This window comes from Sciurus carolinensis, chromosome 4 (assembly GCF_902686445.1).
Source record: "Sciurus carolinensis chromosome 4, mSciCar1.2, whole genome shotgun sequence".
NCBI lineage: Eukaryota > Metazoa > Chordata > Mammalia > Rodentia > Sciuridae > Sciurus > Sciurus carolinensis.
The window spans coordinates 28,278,726-28,283,829 of record NC_062216.1 but is presented as its reverse complement, the minus strand read 5'-3'; the positions used below and the strand labels follow the sequence as shown (position 1 = coordinate 28,283,829).

At 33.2% G+C, this 5,104-nt stretch overlaps 1 protein-coding gene across 1 annotated transcript in view; it reads left to right on the top strand.

Annotated features, from left to right (window-relative positions):
• Positions 1 to 5,104, top strand: part of Fbxo8 (F-box protein 8) — a 50,993-nt gene that overhangs the window by 300 nt on the left and 45,589 nt on the right. The window lies entirely within an intron of this gene.

Genomic DNA, 5,104 nt, shown 5'->3' with positions numbered 1-5,104 from the left:
TGTTCACCTTCACTTTTCTTCACGGAAATAAAGACAGCCAGAGCTTGCCAGTTGGCAGAAACTGGTCGACCAGTAAGAGTTCAGGACCAATGACAGTGTAACGTATCTTGAGTGACAGCGGTGATGGCTTATTAAAGTGAAGAATCAGTGTCATGAGGCGGGAATGGGCGTTCCTTCTGTTTCTAGGCCATTGAGCTATAGGTCAACTTGGGACCCCAGATGGTGACCTAGCGTCGTTCCGAAATAAAGCCAAGAAACTACAAAGGGTTACTTTCTTCAAACCCAAGTGTTGCTTTTCAGGTGTTGTTTGGGTCTCTTGCCTCATTTTTTGGTTCTTTTATGAATGCAAACACAGGGTTACGATAAATTGACAGTTGCTACAAGCAGTCAAATTTTAGTACAAAATTTGTTAAACTTTTAATTTGTCTTCGCTTTTTTTGTTTTATTGTGACTGGTCTCCAGTCTCTTATGGTAAGTGCTTAATGAATATTACTAATTGGACAGAATGGCACAAAAGAATCCCAATTCTCTGGCATTTGACTTTTTTGGTTTTATTTTAGGTTCTAATAATTGAGTCTACTTGTTTTACAACGATAACTTTTATTTTTAAGGATTCTAGGTGTTTCTCCCTAGGTCAATTAATCATGACCATTTGCTGCAAATGAAGCCAATTTGTTTTCCATTTCATCATTTTTTCTTCTTCTTTTAATGTTTGGAGTTTGGTAACCACATTTCTAAGATAAAGAGATCTCCCCTCCATAAAAATGGTTTACAAATATATCACGTTTCAGAATAAAGCATAAAAAAGTTGTGTTTTATTTTCAGGTTGATTCATAAAATTTCATTTTTGTCTAGTTAACCTGAAATTTGTTTGCTAAGCTACTTTATTACTGAGTAACAAATTACTACCCTATTTACCTCAGCTTAAAACAACAAACATCTATTATCTCAGTTTCTGTGCATCAGAGGCACAGCTTAACAGAGTGCCTCTGGCTCAGGTTTTTTTAATGAGGTTCCATCAAGCTGTAGTTGGGAGTTATGATCTCATTGGAAGGCTCCACTGAGATGAAGAAGATTCCACTCCCAATTGCACTTATGTAGTTGGTGGCAAATCTAAGTTTCCCACTTCATGAATATCTGCAAAGGGCTGCCTCACAGTATGGCAACTGGGTAAACAATTCAAGAGAAAGCATCCAAAACAGAAGAAGGCTGTGGTCTTCTATAACCTAATCTCAAAAGTTATATCCCATCACTATTGCCATTTCATATTTGTTAGGAGTGAGCCATCCAGTCCAGCCCAAAATGAAAAGGGAAGGAATTACACAAGTACATGAGTTCCAGAGACAGGGATCACTGGGTGCTGTTTAAGAGACTGCCTAACATAGATATCCTGGATGACAACTTTTAGGAATTACTAGGTAAGAATAACTGAGAAAAAATATGTCCAAGAGAAATGCAGTCTTAACAAGGAAAAATTCCAGATTGATTGTAAAGTAGTAAACAAACTCATACTAGTATTATCATCTCTTGCAAAATGCTTTTATCTTTTTTCATAATAATTATCTTAAGAGGCTTATTTTATATTTTTCTTGGAATATATTGAGAGATGATATATGTGTGAGAGAATCTACATAAGCAGAGCATTACCCCTCAGGAGATTGTGTGTTTCTTACCCACTGCCTTTTTTATTTGGTTGAAATTGGTTCAAAATAAATATCAGCAAAGATGGCTCTTAAAGCAGAAAGGGATTAGGGTGGGGCTAGGAATAAATATAGATAGAATGTAGGTCAGTGGCAGCCTGTGTTGGGAGAAGTTTTGTCTTAGAAATTAATTTTGGCCAAGTATGGTGGCTCATGCCTTTAATCCTAGCTAATTCAGGCTAAGGCAGGAGGATTGCAAATTCAAGGCCAGCCTGGGCAATTTAGGGAGACTGTTTCAAAATAAAATGAAAAGAGCTGCAGATAGAGCTTAATGGTAGAACTCTTTGCCAGCATGAGTGAGGCCTTGTGTTCAATCCCCAGCACCCACCAAAAAAGAAAAGAAGAAGTGTAGTTTGGATGTCTTAAGTGTCCTTAGGTGGCAGTACCACTTCTTCCTGCATTATGGGGCTGTACATTCCATCACAAGCACAGCTTTTGTCAGTAAATCATATAAGATTGTTGGAAATGAAAGATACAGGCTCCACAGTTTTTAATGGTAATTTTTTGGCTATGACCCAATGTCAAATTGATTATGCTTGCTCCAGGTTTGAAAGATACTGTAAATTCTTATCTGTTAGTAAAATATTATTTTAAGTTCATCTTCTAAACCTCATGTGCTTACCACTGACTTGAATATGGCAATTCACAGATTGTACATGTGGCTTTTAAACGAGGGCTCTCTGTCAGGTTGACATAATTCATTTATAGTAGGTTACAGTCACTTAACAGGTACAATGTTGGGCCCTTTAGATGCCTGCACAATTTTAAATAGATGCTTGGGGAAATAGTACAGTTCAAATGCTTCCATCCACAAATATTTTCCAGTAATAACTTCCAGGTAAACCAAAACATTCATCATAATTTTTTATATATGATAAGTTGAGTGAGGATCAGTTTTGTATATTTACTATGCTTTTGCCAGATTAAAAATATTCTCTTCATTTCACAATATGAAAACATTGAATTACCAAAAGATTCCTCTTTTCTTTACTCACAGAGTCCTTGAAATTATTCAGATTTGTGACCTCATAAACACTCACTCATGTAAAGCTATATGATGTTTTCTACATCGTGATGCAAATTTGGAAACTGAGGCTATTCCACTGCCTGGTCATGATAATGCAGCAAAATCATCAGTACTGAAGTCTAAAAACTTGTGTAACTTATGTTGATTTTTCATTGGAATATTTTACTTATGTAATATTTTTAAACTTGTAAATGAAAGACATCTATTTATGGAAACATGTTTCCTGTTTCTTTTTCTCTCATTGTTTTTTTCTGATAAATTTCTTGACATACATTCTATAATAAACTAAGACATCTATTATTGACAAGTAAATTTATATCATATTTAGGGCAAAGTACTTTAGTTATACAGAGATAGAAAAAGATGTGGTTTCAGGTGTAGGCAGCAGGTTTAGGGAGTTTAGATCTGTAATTAGTGGTTTGTGTATTCTTCAAGAATAGAATATATAGGATTTCATAAACTATTTGAATGAAGGAGACAGACATGGTTGTACAAATTTATAATCCTAGGGATTCAGGAGGCTGAGACAGGATCACAAATTTGAGGCCAACCTCAGCAACTTAGTGAGGCCCTGTCACAAAATCAAAATAGAAAATTTTAGAAAGAATTAGGAATGTAAATCTACATCCTAGTTCAATCCCCAGTTTAATATAAATATAATTTGAATGTATATATAGGTATATACATTTATATATCTACCAATATATATGTATTTGAATGGAAAATCAGGAAGACAGGGAGAAGGAGTAGGAAGGATGAATGCTAAATACGCAGACTCATATACCCATCTCCATTACTTCTTCATTTTATATTTTTAGGATTTTTTTTGTCAAAATTTTATTTTTATAGGATCATAGAATTTTATTCTAGTTTTTCAATTATGTTTAAAATACACATAACATAAACTTTATTCTCAACTATTTTAACGTACACAGTTCATTGGTATTAAATACATTCATAATGTTGTGTGTGTAGTCACCATCATCCATCTCCATAATTCTTTTATTTGATAAAACTAAAAATCTACACCCATTCAACAACCGATTCACATCCCACCTCCAGTCCTTAGCAATTACCATCTACTTTCTATATGTATAATTTTAATTACTTGTCTTTTTATGACTGGCTTATTTCACTTGTTTTCATGTAGTATTGACTTCTGAACAATATTAAATCTTCCAATCCATGAATATGAGTGTGTTCCTATTTGTTTATGTCTTCTTTCATTTTACCTTTCATTGTAGAAGTCTTTTATTTGCTTGGTTAAGTTAATTTCTAAGTATTGTATTCTTTTTATTGCTATTGTAAATGCAATTGTTTTCTTAATTTCCTTTTCAAATTGTTCATTGGTAGTGCATAGAAATACAACTGATTTTTATGTGTCGATTTTGTATTTTGGTACTTTGCTGAATACATCTATTAGTTCTAAGGTTTTTTTTCAAGAATATTAATGTTTTCTACATATAAGATCAAATAATTCATAAACAGATGAGTTTTGTTTCTTTCCATCTTGGATGTCTTTTATGCCTTTTTCTAGCATAATTGCTCTTGTAATCATAGAATTTTGTTGCTAAGAGAGACTTTGGAGATGTTCAAGTTCAAAACCTTTGTTTTACAGTTGAGAAAACTGAATCTTCAAAATTTAAATGTTTTCCACAATTCTCACATCTAACTAAAGAAGTAGTCTGAATACAATCCATGTTTTATATTGGTCTCTTTTCACTGTTAAATATTTCTCATCACATTGCTGATCCTGCTATTTCAGGCTATCCTCAGTATTTAATACCTTGTTTTTTTGTAAAAAATAAGTTCTATGAGAATTATGATTTTTGTTGTTTTTTAATTCACTGAAGAGGTGAGTTGGGATATACTCTCATGGCTGCTGATGATTACAGTCATGCTAAGTGAATGATAGTTCAGGGAGAACCAGTATAATTAAAGGTAATGCTGGTGAGAAATGTGTAAGTTTTTTTTAATCTACAAGTTAACACAGATGATAGAACATTTCTTTCAAAACAGGTTAACAAAATGAAATAAGCCTAAGATTCAGATTTCTGGTTAGGTTTTAAATAATACATCTTAATTTTTATGTTTATTTAGATAACATTTTGGTAACTCATTAAAGAATGAAATTAAAGAACAGGAAAAGAAACCTTCAGAAAACAAAGTTATATTGTAAATCCTTTTGAATTAAAAAAAATCCTACAAATGGTATGCCTTTTAGTAAGAAAAACTGCTCTTGCAGGACCAGATCTTTAAATTTAATGAGTGGGGGCCTTTTTTATGTGTTTAATGTACCTTGTGACCTCTTAGTACTTAGCTATTTCCCTTTTCTCCTTAGAAAGACCTCCTTGTGGATTTACCCTTCTTTCATTCC